Source organism: Hibiscus syriacus, unplaced genomic scaffold (assembly GCF_006381635.1).
Source record: "Hibiscus syriacus cultivar Baekdansim isolate YM2019G1 unplaced genomic scaffold, ASM638163v2 tig00003435_pilon, whole genome shotgun sequence".
Classification (NCBI taxonomy): Eukaryota; Viridiplantae; Streptophyta; class Magnoliopsida; order Malvales; family Malvaceae; genus Hibiscus; species Hibiscus syriacus.
In genome coordinates this window covers 1,031,812-1,055,605 of record NW_024061971.1, presented here as the reverse complement: position 1 = coordinate 1,055,605, position 23,794 = coordinate 1,031,812, and the positions used below count along the sequence as shown (strand labels likewise).

General features: G+C 33.5%; 1 pseudogene; it reads right to left on the bottom strand.

Moving 5' to 3' along the window:
* Positions 1 to 19,418: 19,418 nt before the first annotated feature.
* Positions 19,419 to 21,807, bottom strand: LOC120177336 (annotated as a pseudogene).
* Positions 21,808 to 23,794: the final 1,987 nt, after the last annotated feature.

Below are 23,794 nucleotides of genomic sequence, written 5' to 3'. Positions count from 1 at the left end.
ATTCAAGTTTCAATTTGCAGAAGAATAGTTTTTGAAACTTAAATTCGCAACACGAAAATGAAAATTGCAACACCAAAATCGCAACGCGATTTTAGTTTCGCGTTGCGAATTTAATTTTTAGAAACTACTCTTATTCTGCAAATTGAAACTTGAATGAATTGCATTACTTCAACCAAAAAACAAAGACAAATACTAACTTCACAGTGTTGCGAATTTAAGTTTCAAGAATAAACTAATACTCTTTATGTTGTCCTTGAACCTGCACTAAACCTATATGTTGTCCTTTTAAATGTTATCTGATGCATTTTGTGAACTATGATGGAATAATGACTTGGGTGAATATCGTGCTAGGTTGAAACATATTTGGCTTTGTTTTCACTATTTAATATCATGTCTGTTTATAGTGTATAATTTTTAGTTTTTGGTATATCTAACTTGGTATGTTTATTGTTTTTGTAGAAATTTTTTTCGGCTCAATTGACCTTAAGGAATAAATTAAGCCTAGCCACTAAAATTGCGTCGACGCTTACATCTCTACAAAGAAAATTGTTTGAGGATACTTGCTTCAGGCCATGGCTGAAAGTACAACATCCGAGTGGAGATGCTATGTTGACACATTTGTTTCTTTAGACCATGACTAACGATCTACTCGAGAGGATACAACGTGGTGATGAAGAGATATGGTTTCATTTTCCTCTGGCGTATACTTGTTTTGGGCGGGAGAAGTTTTGCTTAATCACTGGTCTACGCTTCAGACACGGTGAAGTAACCCGGTACACTAGTCATATCTCCTGCCCATCATGGTTATCTCAGGTTTTTCATGAGCTGACAAAGTCGAAGCCGAGTTTACACGTCGACGACTTGAAGAGATTATTTGTTAAAGATGGTTTTACTCGGATGGATGACCTTGATGTTGTCCGAGTATGCCATTTATTACTTTTGCATGTCGACTTTTTAGGCAAAGATGGCAGACAACCTATTTCTGAGGACCTAATATTATTGGTAGAGGACCTAAATGCATGAAACCTATTTTTGTGGGGTTCATATATATGGAAAGAAACCTGGAAGAAGTTGTCGTCTGCCTTTAAGGACTGAAAAAGTTTGTGGGGCGATGATTCTAAATACACTTTGGCAGGCTTTATTTGGGCCTTTAAGGTAAGAATTTTTATATAATGTTTCCAAATTTATAATTAATTATTTAACAATTACTAATGTTTGTGTATTATATTGTTTGTAGATTTGGATATTTGAGGCTTTTCACAACATGCTGACATATGTGATAAAAAATTCAAATGATATTCCCAGGGTTATTACCTAGAGGAGGATCCGCCTGTTGGATTGGGAAGAGTTACTACCATATACGACGATGAATGATGTAAGTTAACACACAAATAGTACCATATATAAACAAGTTATTATTAGTACACGTTTAACTTTGTTTGAGCTTTTATATTTGTTAGGAGGCCAACTATCCATTATAGAGGCATACACCCACAGAGGCTGAGCTTGCCACTGATTGGTGGCAAGCTAGTAAGCGGTTTTTTTATGGGACGGATGATGATCACCCCCACTTCGAGAGCCATCACTTGATCGGGCCAATTCTACAGCTCGACACCCAGAGCCATCACCTGATTGAGCCTCTTCTCTATCTCCACCATCACCTATTCCATCACATTATCGAGCCTCTTCTCCACCATCACCTCATGATAGGCGACCGACAAAGAGGTCACGATATTTATCTCCCTGTTCTCCACCTCCACGAGATGAGTTAGGGGAGTTACGTGATGAGGTCGGTGCTTTGCATCATGAGGTCGATACTTTACGTGAAGACAATGGTGTATGGCGTGATGAGGTACAATCTTTACGTGGTGAGGTGGATGTTTTACGCGATGACAATGGTGCGCTACATGGTGAGTATCTACTTCACGTGATGAGGTAGCCGCTATACGTGAGATTGTTTCATCATTGCAGAATGAGGTTCACACTCTACGCAATAAGGTAAATATGTTTAATACTATACTAAAAAATGCAAATAACCTTTTTTTGACATTATTTATTTATTTATTTATTTACTTATTTATGTATTAATTTATTTTCAGCGGCCCGATAAGGTAGATGCTTTATGTCGAGTTTTTCTTGCACGACAGGGTTCACGCATCAGACGTCGTACACGTGTCATTACGTCTCCTTTCACCCCACTAGTGCCAAGACTCCGTAAGAAGAAGCCCGATTCACATGTCATCGTTCAAGAGGCGCCTCCTATCGTTCAAGAGGCCCCTCTCATCGTTCAAGAGACCCCTCCCACCGTTCAAGAGGCCCCTGTCATCATTCAAGAGGTCCGTCCCACCGTTCAAGAGCCCGTTTCACATGGCGTCATATGTCGACATATTGTTAAACCCCCCTCTTGTGCCCGATATGATGGATGCGAGTTGGATTTTGTATGAGTTACCAACCAGTACCATTCCTCAACATGATAGGGAAACACTACCGAACACAATTACGGATAATACCCTTTGGGCTAAGACTGCAGTTGATTTTTATCTACATGAGCGGAGCCAGGGGTATTATTCTGACATATGCAAACTCGACGATGTTATGCATTTGTTTCTTAATCGGTCTTGGTGGGGTATTTTATTAGGGGTTTAAGATAATGTCTATTTCGAAGGGGGAGTAAGTCTTATATTCTTCTTATATTGCATTTTGATTAATTTTTTTAAAATTTATTAATAAATTCACTAATATATGTATTTTTTTTATAAAACATCATATTGATGCATGTGTGTCACGTCTTCCAATAATAAGGAAATTGAAGAAAATAAAAAATACTCGATGGACTATTATGCCGACGTCTTTTCACGTAGCTCACTTGAAGGATCCGAGAGATTCTTCATATATTTTGGATAATGGAAAAACTAAACTTTATCCTGCGTGGTAGGAGGTCGATAAGGTAGTATTTATTTTTGAATATTTTAAAGATGTTCATAAATTTTATTTGATGTGCGCAATTATTTATGATTGCAGGTGTTTATCCCTATTTTGGAACGTCATCATTGGCTTCTCATCGAGATTCAGCTCCCATCCTTGAAGACAATAGTATATGACAGCATGTTGAATTACATACCATTGTATGATTTGAGAGATATTATTTGTAAGGGATAGAGCGCTCATTTGGCGAAATACTTGGGCGTGATTGATTATTGATCTAATTCTGGAAACAAGAAGCCATAAAAGTTCAAAGTTACAATGATCAGAGATGATACCGTGTCACAACAAACGGAGGGAGCCAGAGGGGATTGTGGTCCTCTTGTATGCATGTGCTTGGAACGTTTGACGACAGGAAGTAAATAGTTTCTACCTCCTACATATAGAGATAGAGGTGCAGTAGGGTTGTGGTTTCAACATTTTATGGCTCGAGCAACATATGCGAGACGTTGCCTACCTGCATCCGCTTGCTGAAAGTGTGTATAAACAATTGGTAAGTTTGAGCAAGTGTTGTTAATATATATACTCTTTGTTGGTTTGAAAATGTTTGGTTAAGTACTTAGAATTCAATAATTTACTGTTTGTTGGTTTTATATGTGTAGAAAGTGTTGTTTGAGCAAATGTTTGGTTTCTGCAGGTTAATCCTGAAGTGAGCTGCATGAAATTGATGTATTTGTGCATAAACAACTGTCTGGGGTACACTTTTTTTTGCTTAATAAGAATTATTAAGAATTATTTTTTACTTGTTTAATTGATTTGTAAAAGTTGATTTGTTTAATTGATGTGTAAATAAGAATTATTTTTTGCTTGTTTAATTGATTTGTAAAAGTTGATTTGTTGTTTTAAATTCAACATGCATTATGTTGAAGGAAAAAAAGACCTGTTGAAGGTATACTTTCGCAACGTGAAAGTCAAATTCACAAGGCGAAAGTCAAATTCGCGTTGCAATTTTCAGTTTGCAATTTCGCGTTTCAAATTTGACTTTCGTAACAATCGCATCGTGAGAACCACGTTGCGAATTTGACTTTCACGTTGAGAATTTGAATATCGCAACTCGAAAATTGTAATGCGAATTTGACTTTCGCAACAATCGCAATAAAAAATCGCAACGAGAATTTGACTTTCGCGTTGCGAATTCAAGGAAAACACCTTCAGAAAGATAACAGACAATAATCTGATAAGTGATAACAACTGAACAGATCATAGCAATGTTCAAACTCAAGTTACAATGAATGTCGAACTGAAAATGTATGCATTCACACATAAAATACACATAATACAACATTTGCATTTAAAAATCACCTAAGTTAATAAGTCCCAAAAGGTGAAGCCGGTTGTGATTGGGATTTTGATAGCAATGTTCAAACTCAAGTTACTAATGAATGTCTAACTGAAAATGTATGCATTCACACATAAAATACACATAATACAACGTTTGCATTTAAAAATCACTGTTGAAAACATTTTGATATTTCGATATAACAAATTAAGATAAATGAATTTTAAGATTTTCCAATAAGGTTTTCTAAGTATATTCGATATAATTATTCGAATATCAAAATATTACTCCAAATCTTTTAAAAGTCATTTTTAATCCTTACTCAAGTGTAAAATTAAGTTTTAATCTTAAAATAATTTCAAAACAATTTTACAAGGTATTTCGAACCGTTTCAAAGCAAAAAATTCCATAATGTCCAGTAGGAACCGATTCCCCCCGAATGGTTTTGCTCCGAGAAATTCCAGTATGCTCGGAAGGAACCGATTCCCCCCAGTGGGTATAGATTTCCCCCAGGGGGTATCGATTCCCCCCTGTTTAACGGCCGAAATATTTGAATTTTACACTTAGGGAACCGATTTCCCATGAGGGGTACCGATTCCCCCCACGCTCCAAACAGTTGTATTAATGGTTTTTACACTTAAACGGCTCCATTGACTCCACTAATCATCCCCAACATTCAGAATCAATTGAGGGAGTATTTAAACAAGTTCTGAAGCCTTTGATCAACAAGAAATCATAGAGAAACAAGAGAGAAAGCATCAAACACCAAGTTTGTGCAAATCAAGCCAATTTTCCTTTCAATATTCATTTTGCTTTCAAGAACACCATTTGTGCTCATTTGTAATTATTTTTTAGTGTTCTTTTCTTATTCTAGAATTGTGCAAACATCTTACCTTGTGAGGTTTTCCTTGTAAGTTTGCAAATTTGTGTATTTCTCTTTGAAAAAGAGTGTGCTCAAGAATTTGGGGTATAATTCTTGAGGGAGTTGTAAGGTTACTCTTTGTCCTCAAAAGAAAGAACAAATTAGTGAATTTGTTGAAAAATCCTTAGTGTGGATAGCTAAGGTAGTGGACGTAGACTTTGGTTGAGAAAGTCGAACCACTCTAAATCGCTGTGCAATTACTTTCAATTTTCTGCAAAAGCTTCCACCAAAATTTTAATTGCCAATTCACCCCCTCTTAGTCGATTCCGTCAATCGATTAACTCAACAATTGGCATAAGAGCCTAACTCATTTGAAGGTTTAATCGCCTCTTTAGTTGATCCGGGAAGAGTTAAATCAATAAAGATGGCGTATACTTCCGGTTCATTCTCCATGGAAGAATCCAGACCTATTGACATGCCTCCACACTTCAATGGAACAAATTATCATCATTGGAAGAGGTGTATGATGATATTCATCAAAGCATTTGATATGGAAGCTTGGATGATAATCAAGAAAGGATATTCCTCTCCTACTAAGAAGGCATAGAAGTGGAGTGTTCAAGAACGGAAGGAAGCTCAACAAAACTCAAAGGCTATGCACATATTGTGTTGTGCAATTGATCCTAATGTATATAAAGGAGTTTCTTCTTGTTCAAGTGCCAAGGAAATGTGGGATAAGCTTGAGGAGATCTATAGAGACAAGGAAGAAGAAGAACCAATAAAAGTGATGTCTCTATTAGCTCTCACAGCCAAAGGTATCTTCTAACTCAAATATATCAATTCAAAATCTTTTAATGAGTTACAAGATGCTTATGATAAATTATTTTCGGAGTTTGAGACCATGAACTCCAAATACAATAAATTGATTTCTAAATTTATTGCTAAAAATGATATTCTTTTGAAAGCTAAAACAGACTTGGAAAATCAAAATGAAATGTTGAGAAAGGAGTTAGAGCTTTCAAAAATAAAATCTGAAAACATTGGAAAAGAAATTTTCAAATTAAACAAACTTCTTCTAGAAATGAAAATTGATTTTGAAAATCAAAATGAAATCTTGAAGAAGGATTTAGAACTCTCAAAAATGAAATTTGAAAGTATTGAAAAAGAAAATTTCAATTTGAAAGATAAGCTTGAATGTTTAACAAGAGAAAAAGAGATCATTCTAAATAATTCATCTAGTTCAATAATGACAATATGTTCACATTGTCATTATCATGGTCATAAGGAACATACTTGTCCTTTAAAGAAAGGAAAACGATTTAAAATTAGACAAATATGGGTTCCAAAAGGAACAAGAGGCATTAAAACTAATTTTCAAGGATCCAAAGCAATTTGGATACCAAAATCTACTTAAATGTCTCTTGTAGATGTGTAAGAGCAATGGTGATAAAGATGATGATATTCAATATGCTCTAGCCACACATAAAAAGGGAATGGGTAACCTCTAAACTTAATGTTTTTATTATTTGGTTGCTCATTTAGTTTATGCATGCATGAGGTTTTAAAATGTTGAATTATGTTTTCTCTCATGTATGTGAAAAATATTGTATGATGAACATGGTAAATTTTGGTAATGTTTTATAAACTCTAGTTCATCATATTAATTTTTGGTCAAAATTGTTTTTAAAATGTAATTGATATCTCTTTAACAATTGATATCGATTTTTTTTCAAGAACTTTGGTTTTGCAAAATTTTGACCTGAAATGTTTCTTAATGTTTATGCATAGATTTTTTGTTTAAATATTATAAAGTTTTAATGCATAACATTTTCAAAAACTTTATGCATGTGCTCTTGATCTCTATAATCAACATTGCATAATGTTTTATATGTGAATGGGTTAAAAGCATAATCTTTTGAAAAATAAATTTGATAAAAGATACAATGTTTTATTTTAAATGATTGCAAAATTGATTGACATTGCATCTATTTTCGATTATGCTTGTTGGTCATAAAATAGGGATATATACATGATGCATTTAGATTTTATTAATATGACTATTTTGTGCCTAGTTGCTAGGGATGAACATGATAACTTGTTATGGCATAGGAGACTAGGACATGCTAGTATGAGTGTTTTACAACGGTTAGTTCGAGGAGAATTGGTTCGAGGGCTGCCTAAACTAAAATTTGATAATGATAAAATTTGTGATGCTTGTGCTAAAGGAAAACAAAAGAGAATTTCTTTTAAATCCATTAATGATGTATCAACTAGTAGAGTATTGCAACTGATCCATTTAGATCTTTTTGGGCCATCTAGAACTACTAGCTTGGGTGGAAAACAATATGCATTTGTCTTGGTAGATGACTATTCTAGATATACTTGTGTTCTATTCTTAAGTACTAAAGATGAAGCATTAGAAAAATTCATCACGTTTTCAAAAGTAATCCAAAACAAAAAAGGTTACTCTATAACTAGTGTTAGGAGTGATCATGGAACTGAGTTTGAAAATCTTGGATTTACTGAGTTTTGTAATTCTAATGATATTAGCCATAATTTTTCAGCACCTAGAACCCCTCAACAAAATGGAGTTGTTGAGAGGAAAAATAGAACTTTAGAAGAAATGGCTAAAACCATGCTTTGTGAAAATAATTTGCCAAAATATTTTGGGCGGATGCCACAAATACCGCTTGTTATGTTGTAAATCGAGTAATGATTAGGCCTATTTTAAAGAAAACTCCATATGAAATTTTCAAAAATAAAAAACCTAACATTAGCTATTTTCATCATTTTGGATGTAAATGTTTTGTTTTAAACAACGGTAAAGAAAACCTTGGCAAATTTGATGCTAAAAGTGATGAAGGAATTTTTCTGGGTTATTCCTTAAATTCTAAAGCTTATCGAGTATTTAATAAAAGAACTTTAGTTGTAGAAGAGTCTATATATGTTGTTTTCGATGATAATCTCCTTCCGAGGAAGGATTCTTGTGTTAATGATGATGTAGATATTATAAATACAAATGACGTTAGACATGACGTTGGAGAATCATCATCAAAGGAAGAAACGAAAGATGAGGAAACTCATGATCCTCTCGAGAATCCAACCATTGAAGAAAGGGAAGTATCTTATCCAAGAGAGTACAACTATGTCAAGGATGGTGAGATTATAGGTGATCCATCCAAAGGGGTAACAACTCGATATTCTCTTAGAAATATTTGTAATTATGTTGCATTTATTTCATGCATAGAGCCTAAGAATATTAAAGAAGCATTAAATGATGAACATTTGATTATGGCTATGCAAGAAGAGTTAAATCAATTTGAGAGAAGTAAAGTATGGACATTACTTGAAAGGCCTAGTAATAAATCTACTGTAGGTACTAGATGGGTATTTAGGAATAAGCTTGATGAAGTGGTAATATAGTGAGAAACAAGGCTAGACTTGTTGCTCAAGGGTATACTCAAGAAGATGGCATAGACTATGATGAAACATACGCTCCCGTAGTTAGGATGGAAGCAATTAGAATGTTATTAGCATTTGCATGTTTTCATGAATTTAAAATTATATCAAATGGATGTTAAAAGTGCATTTTAAATGGTTTTATAAAAGAAGAAGTGTATGTGGAACAACCTCCAGGTTTTGAAGATTCAAAATTTCTGAATCATGTTCTTAAATTGACAAAAGCACTTTATGGTTTAAAACAAGCTCCTAGAGCTTGGTATGAAAGATTATCAAACTTTTTAATTGAAAAAGGTTTTTCAAAAGGGAAGGTTGACACTACATTGTTTTTAAAGCATAAAGGTAAAGATTTATTAGTAGTTCAAATTTATGTTGATGATATAATATTTGGTTCTACTAATGATGTTCTTTACCAAGAATTTTCTAAGCTAATGCAAAGCGAATTCAAAATGAGCATGATGGGGGAGCTCTCATTTTTATTGGGACTTCAAATCAAGCAAAGAAAAGATGGCATCTTCATCAATCAAGCTAAGTACGTAAAAGATATGCTCAAGAAATTTGGACTGGAAAATGGAAAGCCTCATGACACTCCAATGAGCTCTTTAACAAAGCTTGACTTAGATGAAGGAGGTAAATGTGTAGATGTTAAATTATATAGGTCAATGATTGGATCTTTACTTTATCTAACTGCAAGTAGACCGGATATTATGTTTAGTGTTTGCTTATGTGCTAGATTTCAATCATGCCCTAAGGAATCACATTTACTAGTTGTTAAGAGAATCTTTAGATACCTTAAGGACACTCCTAGTTTAGGACTTTGGTATCCTAGAGACTCTAGCTTTAGCTTGCATGCCTTTTCTGATGCGGATTATGGAGGATGCAAATTAGATAGGAAAAGCACCTCCGGTACATGCCAATTCCTTAGAAATATGTTGATTTCTTGGTTTTCAAAGAAACAAAATTGTGTTGCATTATCTACCACTGAAGCGGAATACATTTCAACCGGTAGTTGTTGTGCACAAGTTTTATGGATGAAACAACAACTTTTTGATTATGGAATTGAAGTAGGTACTATTCCTATTAAGTGTAACAATACTAGTGCTATTTGTCTCACTAAAAATCCCATCCAACACTCTAAAACTAAGAACATTGAAGTTAGACATCACTTCATTAGAGACCATGTCGTTAAGGAAGATGTAGCTCTAGAATTTGTTAATACTTTGCACCAATTAGCGGATATTTTTACAAAACCCTTAGATAAGGAAAGATTTTGGACACTTAGGAGAGAATTAGGTTTAACTGATCTATCTTCACTTAGTATTTAAAAATAATTTTTAACACTTTTAAGAATAAATAAAAAAGGCTTAAAATAATATTTTTGATTGCATTTTTGTTATTAGTTAGGGGGAGTTTATGATTATTAGTGAAAATTAATTTTCTGTTCAAATGATGTTTAATGACAAATTTGATTGTTTGAACATAGTTAATTTTTGAAATATGAGTTGCCAATACCACTAGGATTAATTAATTTAGCACTATTGGATATTTAAAATACATATTTTTTAAATATTTGCAAGAGGGAATTGATACCCCCATAAGGGAACCGATTCCCCCTTTGAATGGGAACCGATTCCCTCATTGAGGGAATCGATACCCCCAATGGGTTCTGGATACATCACGACCAGAAAACTCATTCTCTCTAAACCTCTCTTCTTTCTTAAACTTCGTTCATCCTCTCTTTCTCTCTAAATCTCCATTTTTGCCAAAATCATCAAATACAAGTCAGAATTAGATCGTTCTTCAACTTCTAATCCTTGCAAACAACATCACATTCTCATAAAATCCAAATTTTCAAGGTAATATTTCAAAATCCTCTATTTCATTGATTTTTGAACTTAAGACTAGTTTTGATTAGTTCTAAGATTAACATTACATCGAGCATTTGTTATATGATGATTTTACAACCAATTTCGTCAAAAACACTCAATTTTTCAAAACTATTTTTAAATTTCGAAATAAAAAAATCAAAAATTGTTGCTTTAATTGATGTTTTTGATTCAATTATGTTTTCATAAAAACTATACGTATTATGATTTTCAAACATTATTTTCCAAATAGTTTTTTAAAACATTGCCCTTTAGGATTCGGTTTAGAGAACCTTGAAATATTGAGGACTCATTTGAGTTTTGGGTTTGATTATATTGCATAAATGTGTTTAAATTTACAGGTTACATATTATATTCTGATTCTTAAACCATGTCAAATCCTAAATGACCTAGGACATTGTCTAGTAGCTCAAGTTAAAATCGACCTCTTATTCCTCCACCCAATCCAAATAACCCAAATATGACCATTATGAACTCTTGTTTCAACGTAACTGGTTGTGGACAAGATCTATACCATATGTACCATACTTGTTTTGAGTCATACAAAATATGGGAAGTGTGTATCCCTTCGATCCAAGCTATAGAAGATATGGACTTCCAATATCTTTCTACTCTTAAATCCTAGAAGTTTGATAAACTCTTTAAACTCAAACCTTTGGTTTATCATCAATTAGTCTGCATTTTTTCTATTCCAATGTTGTATGTGTCCAAAACGAGCGCCGATATGAAACTATAGGAATTCGATCCTATCTTTGAGGACAATTCATTTTTATTGACTCCGACACAATCGCTACCCATTTTGGACTAGATAACTCAGGTTTAAAAAGAGACTGTGGATTCACCCTATAAGTCTAAGGATAGTGAGAGTACCCTAAGAACTCATCGTGATAGATTGCTTCATTATTTGATCTCTTGGTGGTTTAGACCATCCGGAGATAGGTACTCCTCCCTTAGGAACATATATATATGGTGGATATATTGTATCCAACATAAAAAGAAGATTAATCTGCCACAGATCATCTTTAGTGAGTTTCCATAAACATTGTTCCTTCTAAGAATATAGAAACCTTGGTTTTTGGTTGTCTCCTTAGTAATTTATTTATCAAACTCGGTCTTTGGGTCAATGGGTTTATCATCCCGAACTCAGAACTTTGAATTGTGAAACATTTTGATGTTCATGGATTATTTTATTTTGGATGTTTGAATTTGTTGGATAATTGGATATTTGAACTAACATGCTTATATATTTGGTTTGGTTTTAACTTTCATTTTGAGCTTAATGTTTATTTTTGCATCTTTAGACATATATGGCCAATTATCCATTACATGTTTATGAATATTGAATTATGGAACTAATAACTAACGTTTCTCTTGATTGTGATCTTAGCAGCTTAAGCTATATATAATCAATTGGCTAAATGATTTCAAAACCTTGTTTAAACTCTATTAAAATGTCTTTTTGATTTAACAAAAGGGGGGAGAAGTGTTAAAGTAAGGGGGAGTAATTTTTCAAAAACGTCGTTTTTGATTTCAAAATCTTAAAATTACTAAAATGTTTTGTTATATCAAAAAGGGGGAGATTGTTGAAAATATTTTGATATTTCGATATAACAAAATAAGATAAATGAATTTTAAGATTTTCCAATAAGGTTTTCTAAGTATATTCGATATAATTATTCGAATATCAAAATATTACTCCAAATCTTTTAAAAGTCATTTTTAATCCTTACTCAAGTGTAAAATTAAGTTTTAATCTTAAAATAATTTCAAAACAATTTTACAAAGTATTTCGAACCGTTTTAAAGCAAAAAATTCCAGAATGTCCAGTGGGAACCGATTCCCCCCCAAGGGGGTACCGATTCCCCATGAATGGTTTTGCTCCGAGAAATTCCAGTATGCTCGGAGGGAACCGATTCCCCCCAGGGGGTATCGATTCCCCCCGTTTAACGGTCGAAATATTTGAATTTTACACTTAAGGAATCGATTCCCCATGAGGGGTACCGATTCCCCCCACGCTCCAAACTGTTGTATTAATGGTTTTCACACTTAAACGGCTCCATTGACTCCACTAATCATCCCCAATGTTTAGAATCAATTGAGGGAGTATTTAAACAAGTTATGAAGCCTTTGATCAACAAGAAATCATAGAGAAACAAGAGAGAAAGCATCAAACACCAAGTTTGTGCAAATCAAGCCAATTTTCCTTTCAATATTCATTTTGCTTTCAAGAACACCATTTGTGCTCATTTGTAATTATTTTTGAGTATTCTTTTCTTGTTCTAGAATTGTGCAAACATCTTACCTTATGAGGTTTTCCTTGTAAGTTTGTAAATTTGTGTATTTCTCTTTGAAAAAGAGTGTGCTCAAGAATTTGGGGTATAATTCTTGAGGGAGTTGTAAGGTTACTCTTTGTCCTCAAAAGAAAGAAAAAATTAGTGAATTTGTTGGAAAATCCTTAGTGTGGATAGCTAAGGTAGTGGACGTAGACTTTGGTTGAGAAAGTCAAACCACTCTAAATCGATGTGCAATTACTTTCAATTTTCTGCAAAAGCTTCCACCAAAATTTTAATTGCCAATTCGCCCCCTCTTGGTCGATTTCGTCAATCGATTAACTCAACAATCACCTAAGTTAATAAGTCCCAAAAGGTGAAGCCAGTTGTGATTGGGATTTTGATAGCAATGTTCAAACTCAAGTTACTAATGAATGTCTAACTGAAAATGTATGCATTCATAAATAAAATACACATAATACAACGTTTGCATTTAAAAATCACCTAAGTTAATAAGTCCTAAAAGGTGAAGCCGGTTGTGATTGATATTTTGATAGCAATGTTCAAAATCAAGTTACTAATGAATGTCTAACTGAAAATGTATGCATTCACACATAAAATACACATAATACAACGTTTGCATTTAAAAATCACCTAAGTTAATAAGTCCCAAAAGGTGAAGCCGGTTGTGATTGGGATTTTGATAGCAATGTTCAAACTCAAGTTACTAATGAATGTCTAACTGAAAATGTATGCATTCACACATAAAATACACATAATACAACGTTTGCATTTAAAAATACCTAAGTTAATAAGTCCCAAAAGGTAAAGCCGGTTGTGATTGGGATTTTGATTTTGATTGCGATTTTGATTTTGATTTCCTTTTGCTTGGTACCATATGAGCTTTGGATTTTAATGAGGATCCATATTTTGGTAGAGGAAAAGATGATTGTGATGGCACTGGTGATCCACATGTCGATATCCAAACATGATCAACATTAAATGATTTCATTCTACAAATTGTAAATTAATTTAGTAAACAAACGAGCTAGAAACTATATATCATCACTAACTTATAGAAGAACATACCTTTATTAAGTTGATAGTTGATAATTTGGGAGAGAAATCATTAAAAATTATATAGAAATAAATTATGTAAAAAAATGCATTATGAATATTATCCATTTCATCCAGCTCATGAAGATAGGATAATCGTTAATCGAAACAGTCTGAGAGAAACATAGCTGATGTAGAAGCAGCTGCATATTTAAAATCTTGAAGGCGGTCCATTTGGTTCTCAAATAATTAAAGCATCGGAAGAATTTCGGACTTATGATTTGGGTGGTACTCGTAAGCATTTCAGACTTATTTTTTGTTATTATTACAAGTTGTAGCCCTCAATTATCGGGATTTTTAGTTGTCATTTGTTGCATTTCCCGTATACCACCCAGATCATACGTCAGAAACGTTTCTGACGCTTTAACTGTTTGAGAACCAAATGCATCACCATTGAGATTTTAAATCTGCAGCTGCTTCTACATCAAGTATGTTTAGCTAAGATAGTTTCAGTTTAGGGTTAAACTACCTTAGTGAGATAACTGAAATGGATAATATCCGAAAGGCATTCTTCGAATATCCAATCTTCATGCTTGTTAACTAAAAATTACGATGATCGAGACTTCCCTCGCGTTTAAAGTTGGAAAAAAACAATGGAAATTAGGAATAATCAATGATAACATGCATATTGGCTAAGTTGTTCCATTGAGTAAGTTATTGTTTGGATGGAACAAAGGCTTGGGCTAATATAGTGGAGCCGAAATTTATATTGAAATTCAAACTCAAATTTAAATTTAAATTCAAACTCCAATTACATATGAAATGAATTTGAAATGCAGTGTTAAATTGAACATGGAAATTGCATAATTGATTCATACTGTTCAAGTAACATGCTTTATGAACCATCAAGCTAAAAGACAATATTGATTGAGTTCAAAGCTGAGTTGTGAGTTGATGGGGTTGTCACACTTGTCACATGGTGGGAATAAAGTACTTACATGGAAGAGATAGATTGTTTTGTTATGCACTGCCCATCACATCTGAATGAAAATATACATACAATATAATCAAACCAAAACATACATACACAACAAATTTATACATAACAATGTTCAAATAATGTACCCACAACAACGAAATTAATTCGATGAAAAAAGTTATTTCTAACGAAGTCCGAAACATTAATTTCCAAATAATGTACCCATAACAATGTTCAAATAATGTACCCACAACAATGTTTAATTGATTTGTTGTTTAATTTTCAATATGCATTATGTTGAAGGTAAAAAAGACCTATTGAAGGTACACTTTCGCAACGCGAAAGTAAAATTCGCGTTGCGATTGTTGCGAAAGTCAAATTCGCAACGCGAAAGTCAAATTTGCATTGCGATTTTTGCGTTGCGAATTTGATTTTCACGTTGCATATTTGACTACATAAAATACAACTGAAAAAGATAAAAGACAACAATCTGATAAGTGATAATAACTGAACAGATCATTGCAATGTTCAAACTCAAGTTACTAATGCATGTCTAACTGAAAATGTATGCATTCACACATAAAATACACATAATACAACATTTTCATTTAAAAATCACCTAAGTTAATAAGTCCCAAAAGGTGAAGCCGGTTGTGATTGAGATTTTGATTTTGATTGCGATTTTGATTTCCTTTTTCTTGGCACCATATGAGCTTTGGATTTTGATGAGGATCCATATTTTGGTAGAGGAAAAGATGATTGTGATGGCACTGGTGATCCACAGGCCAACCTTGTATGACCACTTTCCTTGCACTGACTACAGGTTGATATCCTCTTCTCTTCACCCTTAGGCGGTATACGATCATGGTTTTTTGGTCGGCCAGGTAGTCTGCAGTCCATGACTGGTGGCAAAACTGTTTGTAAGTCATTTGGTGTGTCATACTCAGAAGGATGTGGAATAGGGTAGACAATCTCGACATAAGTCTGTCGATATACTTCTGTAGTGTAGCAATCCATAGCATATGCGCTTGAATCATCTTGGTTTAGATAAAAGCAACTTTTATAACATAGCCACACATATAACCAGATGTTTGCCATTTCATACAACTACACGTCTTTGTATTTAGATCGATAAGACCATTTATGTTATTATCCAATACTTCAAACAAAGTGTTTGAACATGATTCAACTCTCCATGACGTTGACTTCACAACACGTTTCGTTATCTTCTTTTCAGTCCATGGTGTAACACGACGTTTCAATGTTCCTGTAAATTTAAATAAATAATCCTTAGTAAAATATATATTAAATATGATAAGTTATGAATTAAAAGAAATAATACCTGCATGGTTTCTTTTCTTGTAGTTCGACTGTTGAATAGAGGCTCGAAAAAACTCCATTAACATAGTAATGGGTAATTTTTGGGAATGGCGACTTAGAGCGTTGATTGATTCTGCACTATTAGACGTCATGAAACCATATCTTGCTCCAAGTTATTGTACTCTTTACCATCTTTCAAACCCAACATCTTCTAGTGTTTGAGCACATTGAGGCAAAACACGTCTTAAACAATTTATATGCTTATTAAAATCCACTTCCCGATAAGTTTTTACAGCATTCCAGTATATCTATTTGTGATTTTTTATACCAGCAGACCTTGATTTTAGATTTATGTACAAATGAACACCACAAAGTTCATGAAAAGCATATGGGAAACACCTTCTAACTGCATTGTCAATTGAGTTTGCCCTATCGGATATGATTGTCAGATTGCTAATAGGACCTATGCAATCCTTAAGATGCCCCATAAACCATGTCCATGAATAAAAGGTTTCAGATTTGCCAACCCCGTAAGCTATTGGAAGTATCCCATTATTAGCATCCATGGCTACTGCTAATAAGTTTACTCCAAGGTATCGACCTTTCAAATGTGCTCCGTCAACTATAATAACTGGGCGCATGCAAGTAATAAACGAACGTATCTATAAAATAATATACATAATAAATATATTCATTTAAATGTGAAATGCATATAACTAACAAAAATGAGTCAACAAAATTATAATGATTTACTAACCGCAGTACCAATGGCGATAAACAACAACTCAAAGCGTCCATCTCTATCTGTTTTGATATGAGTTACCGACCCAGGATTTTCAGCTTTAAATTGTGACAATAAGCCAACAGTTGGGCAAACAATGCTTCTAGCGACTCCCTCAACAATTCCAAGGCATAACATTTGGCTCTCTAAGCTTGAGAATATGAGATACTAATCTTGAACCGAGCATTCATGTCAGTCATAATTTCATATCCCCGATATACTCTGCCATTAAAAAACATTAACTCAGCCAGAAAATCACCCAACACCTTTTTGTTTGCCTATCTATGGTGAGGAAAAACTTGGGTTCTTGAACATGTATGTTTATCAATAAAAGTCCTAACTTGAAACATTTCGCAATCTTTTATCCTCTTTGCAATCATACGCCACGTACAGTTTTTGTAAATCATACACCTTGTTTCGAAACGATCTTTGCTTGATTTGTTAACTTTTAGTTGATAGCCATCTTCCACACATTTCGTATACAAAGCTATCTTCAAGTCTTCCTTTGTATCAAAACAATCATCTTTCTTGATACGAATAACTTTTGTGTAACAATCAACTACTATATTTACCAACTCTTCTTCCGGTTTCTGAAGTAATTCTGGCATATTCCAGTTATACTCCCGTGGTATTTTCTTCTTCTTTTTTCTTCGGGGACTTCTTGTTCTTCTTGTTCTTCTTCTTCAGGGTTATATGAATTACAAAATGGATGTTCAACATGTTCATTCACAGTCGTAACTTCCTCCTCATTATCATCAACAACATCTTCCTCGGCAGCGACTGTTTCATCATTAAAATTCGGGTATTGATCAATATCAAAATCATTACACGCAGGGTTTGTTTCTTCTTCTAAAAAATAATCAAAATCCGAGTATTGATCAAGATCAAAGTACGGGTATTGATCAAGATCAAATTTCGAATACTGACTAGTACTTACAATTTTTTCTGTTGGCTCATCATCTTCTAACTGGTTAATACGAAAACTGGAATTTGGTGCTGATAGTTGATTGAGATTTGGATTAGGAAAAGGTTGTGGGTTTTGAGATTGTGTTTGATATTGGAAATATGGTGAAACAAAATTTTCTTGGTCATGAAATTGTAGTGGAACCATTAAATTTTGAGGTTGATAATAACGTTGTACATTGTGAGCACCATAAACTGGGGTTGAAGAACTTAGTTGATTACTACCTGCTACTGACCCAACTTCACTACTTCTAGGTTTAACAACATATAATGTAGCATCATCTTCTTGCGAAACACTATATAAGCAATGAATCGTTCAACATCTTTATTGTCGGTTAACAAATAAACTTTACATTTTCTATGATAAGATACATTTTCTCTGATAAGATATCCTAAATCCACTTAGAGGCTCTAAATTCAATTTCTTTGCAGCACGTAACATTAGAGTTTCATAAGTTAACTTTTTTAATGACAGTTTTAGTTGAAGATTCATGGGTAAAGGCATATATCGTAAAACACCATGAGCATTCTCCCATGACCCTTCAAAACACAAATCTATTCAAACATGATCAACATTAGATGATTTTATTCTACAAATTGTAAATTAATTTACTAAACAAACGAGCTATAAACTACATATCATCACTAACTTATAGAAGAACATACCTTTATTAAGTTGATAGTTGATAATTTGGGAGAGAAATAATTGAAAAATTATATAGAAATAAAATTATGTAAAAAAAAATTAGAGATGGGGAAGGATGTCGTTGGATATAGGAATGGATGTCGCCGGAGAGAGTGATAGATTGAGATGGAATGAGTTGCGATTTATGAATTTATGTTATGAATTGCTACTATTGCGTAGTTATATACCCAAAACATTTGTGTTGCGAAAATAAAACCTGTTGCGAAATTAAAATTCATGTTGTGAATTCGAAAATCGAGCTGCGAATTCAGAAATCGAGTTGCGAATTTGAAATTCAGTGTTGCGATTTACAGATTCGCGTTGCGATTTACATATTCGCGTTGCGAATTTGGAAACTGAGTTGCGAAATTGGAGTGCGCTTTGCGAATTTATTGGTCATTTTCGCAAATCAAAAAAAAGTTGGTTAAAACCGTATATTATATGGCATTTTCGGTCACTGAGGTTATTTTCTCTTTATGATGACACGTCAATATCACTGTTAAGTTTTTAACGGTGAACGACCAAAATGAAATAATTTAAAAAATCTCTCTTTTAATATAAATCATAAAACAAATATTAAATAAAAATAGCTAAAATTAATGGGTATATATTCAGATTTTATCTGTTACCTTTTCTGAAAATTTCCAGCAACTAGTGAACAAAACCTCATTTTTTTGGCTGAAAAGATTCCGAATTTCCTTTCTGCATCGTTTTTATTTTATTTGGCATGAAACAGTGAACTGCCCCTCATGGACACTGTCCTTCCTACATATAGTAAACACAAATCTGTATTTAAACTATGAGTTTAAATTAATTAATATAGATAAATATAGAAAATTTTAAAAAAAGAATAACATAAATAAATTATAAAATGAAACCCTGAAATTAAATTGTCATTTCCCAAAGTGTCGGTGCTCACTACCATACAAGTTTAAACATACATCCTCCATGGAAGTTTACATCAGATTCTCTTAAGAAAAAATAAAAATTTCAAACCCCCAAAAAAGTACTGTTATTTCTCTAATACTATAGTAATGTGATTTATAATTCGAATTCAAAATCTGGTATTTGAATTATGTTGCTCGTTTCGTCACCTTTAGAAACTTGTACGGTTGTCTTGTCGTCGGCCCTTCGAGAAGAATCGGTACCGGCTGTTTCCGGCAAAGATGAGCGGTTTTCCGGCTCTTCGGAGGGTGACGTGAGTGTTCCTTGATTGTACAAGGTGTTTAATTGGTGAAAATAAGGACATGTCCTAGAGTCAATTGACCTCTTCCTGTTGACATCTTTGGTTTTTCTGAAGTACTTGTTTATGTTCTCCCATTTCTCCTTGCACCTCTTTGCACTTCTCTTGTAACCCAACTCCAACATCCCTTTTGAGATTCTTTCCCATAGGGGAGCTTTAATGGCGGCTTCTTCCTTGTCGTGGTGGTCACCGTTGTTGTAAAAACTGCATCTCAGGTTTATCAGTGCCGACACTTCGTCTCTCGGCCACCGCTTTCCAAAGTCTTCTTTTTCATTGGATGTAGGGTTTTGAGGAGCTTTGCTTACCTTCAATGATGTCAATGGGGAATTAGGGTTTTGGGGTGTGAGTGTTTTTGGATTAGGGTTTTGAGTGGCTTGGTTTTCTGCAATGGATATGGGTGTGATTTGACTGTTTGAGTTGCAGAAGTAGTGGTAGAAACTTGATCAACTTTGTTATGGTCATTGGCAATAGGATTAGGGTTTCCTGAAACTGGCAATGAAGAAGATGAAGCAGCAAGAGAAGGATTTGAACATCCATTTTGTGAGAATTTGGTCAAGAATTTGATAATGGTGGCTTGTCTATCACCGGCAATGGCTTGTTCTTTAGCTCTAAGCTCAAGCTCCTGGTTATTCCTATCAAGCTCTTGCTTGTTCCAAGCTTCTTCTCTTGCAACTTTCTCTTCATCTCTCTTCACCATGTCTTCAAGCAGCTTGTTATGCATCTCCTCCTGTGGATCATCAACTTGTTCACAATTTCCTCACAAAATCCCTTGAACATCTCAAGTTTCTTCACTCTCTTCCTCTTTTTGTTGTTATTGTTCTTGCTGCTGGCCTTGTTATCATCATCATTTCCTTTGTTGTCAATCACATTATTGATATCCTGATCTGATGATATTGCAGCATTGTTGTTTGCTGGTGAAGTTCGGTATAATTCATCAATATTTCTTGAATCACCTTCCAATTCTGACCTATATTGTTTTCTTCTTCCATTGACTTGTTGTTTCATCGGCCACCACAACCGCATCCTTCTCCTCCTCCTCCTGCTGCCGCTGGTGGTGGTGATGAGGGAGGGTTCTCAGCTTGACAAAGTTCTTCAAGTTCACTAAAGATCCTGTAGTTTTTGCTGCAATTGATGGTGTTGAAATATCTGTTTTCTTCTTCAAATTTCTCTATGCATTTCTCTGCACTCCTTTTGAACCCAAGCTCTGCCAACTTCCTGCACCCACCATAATTGTGTGTATGTATGTATATATATATATATCAAACACTTATTCTTTTCTATTTTACTATCCATTATTCACTTGTAAAAATACTATACCTAGCCCTTTTTTGTTTATTTAATTACAATACAAATACCCCTTCTTTCTCTTTTATTAACAACTCCTCCATAAATATACATGGGGTAGCTGGTTTAATATCCGATTTCATTGTTTCATTGATCAGAATTTAGAAAATTGCATCAAGAAGTGAATGAAATGAACATTATAATTGTATATACCTTGATACATGTTCCCAAGTGAATTCTGGGAAGCAAGCTTCCATGCTAGATCTAACCCTCAGCAGTGCAAGAACTTCATCGTTGGACCAAGGGTTATGTTGATGCTGTTGATGATGATGATGATCAATTGGTTCAGCCATGGATCTCTGATCTCTTTCATTAACGATCTCCATGTTCATAGCTACCAAGCTGGTATTGTCTTCATTATTTTTCTGCTGGTGCAATGACTGCAACAACTGAGGAGGCTGCTGCAGCTGACGGGGATGATGGTGGGAGTTTGAAGAAGAAGAAGTGAACAAAGGGTCAAAAGAAGTGAAAGACAGGGGGAGAAGGAGAGTGGTGGTTGCGGCAGCGGTTCTTGCGGCTGCTGGTGATGCTGATGAGGCGACGGGGGCGCCTATGAATTGGTGGAACTGGTCCGGCACTCCATCAAACATCTTGTTTTGGAGTATGAGTGAAGTTGGAGCAGAAAGAAACACAGATTACAGTAAAGAAAACACCATGGCTGCCATTTCCCCCCCCCCCCCCCTATATCTCAATCTCTAATCTGTAATCTGATACCTCTTTTTCTCTCTCTCATTTATCAAGGATTTTGTCCTGTCGTGGGAAGAGAAAAGATAGCCCACCATACCCCTTTTGGTGGCAAGTGAAGTCACCGTCCAATGAGACCCCAGCTCATTAATGTTCAACTAAGGATAAGTTCTTGCTGCTTTTTTGGATTAACTATTACTTTAATCACTACCAAATTCATGCACCAGCATTATTTAAATGGACTGAATTACATAGTGAATTCAGGGATAATATATATTATACAAGAGACCTTTAAGAAAAAGAAAATTTATTTCATAGATGGAGTTAAAAGAACTTGTTAGAGTTATGTGATTCAATTTTTTAAATTAGGTCCGAGATGGTCGGGAAGAATTTCATTTAGAACAGAGGTTAAAATGATGATACTATAAAATTCTACTTTCTCCTCTTTGTGCCTCGATTAAGGGTAGGAAACTCAATTTGAGCATTTTCTTTTTCTAATGCAAATTTTCTTTGTAAATAAATATTAGAGTTTAGAATTAAAAAGTAAGTTGATTATTTTACATTTGTTATTATCATGCTTATATTATTACATAATTCTATAAGAAGAATGAAATGAATGACTCGTGACACTAAAGAGTCGTGTTTAAACTTTAGGTTTATAAATTAAGAATGAGGTTTTAAAATTTATGATTTAAGACGCAAAATAATATTTAAATATTGTTTATGAGATTAAAATTTTATTATATCGATAATATATAAAATATTAACCCATAAAAATAGGTTTTTTTTTAAAAAAAGGTACAAATTATTATAATTCAGTTAATATGAATATGTATAGTAATAACACAAAAGAGTTATGGTTTTGAAGATTGAAATAGGGTTTCATAATTGAGGGTTGATGAAAGTGAAATATGAAAAGAAAGTGGGATCCAGTGAACAGGCATGAGAGTGAGGGAACAACCAACAAAGAGGGGATTGGGAAAGGGATATTTCTTTATTTTTATTTTAAAATAAGATAATTTAGTAAATAATTTATTGGTATTAATTAGTTTTGGGGTTCTTCGAATCCTATGCAGTAGCTGATGCTGTAATCAACGGCCATGGTGATAGCAGGACACGTGAAAACATGCAGACATTGGGACCAAATTATTTAAGGAAGAAAGAGGATACTACAACCCCACCATTTTACCCCATTTTGTATATATATGAACTTAAATATATTTTTTAAGATGTCTTTTTAAAATTTTCTTAATTTATTGATAATATACATATTTTACAGACTTAACTATTCGAACAGAATCGATCTCTAGATAGAATAATACTATTTTTTACCATTGAGGTCGTTTTATGAATGCACATACGCCATGTAGACACAATTACTCGTACTTGAAACCTATTAAGAATACATTACACGTTTTAACCATTGAAGTCACTTAATGAATTTAAAAAGGTTAAGTGTATAACGTATTAAAACTTATTATTTTATGTTATTGTATTAATAACGATGTTAATTGAACTAAATTCTATCAATTAGATCTAAGTTGAAATATTTTTTTTGAATAATCTAAATTGAAATATTAGATGTTGTTTAATGTTTGTTTAGATGATTAATTTTGACATTAAAAATTCGAAAAAAATAATTAATATCTAAACTATTCAGATCCTTTTAATCTCTTAAATCGAATAATATATATTATGAATTGTTTGAGTTAACATTAACTTTTATATAAATCACAAACATTTAAATTCGTCAAAGTAAATTAAAAAAAAACAAAATAAATTATTAAATTTAAAGTTAACTGGATCATGTGTCTTTAAATTATGATCTTCATATTAAATTAGTCCCCAAACTTTTAAAAATTTAAATTTCATCCTTAAATTATTATTTTCATTTTAAATTAGTCCTTAAACTTTTAAACATTTCAATTCCATCCCCAAACTATGACCTCATTCTAAATTAGTACCTAAACTTTTGAACATTTAATTTCATCCCAAACTATG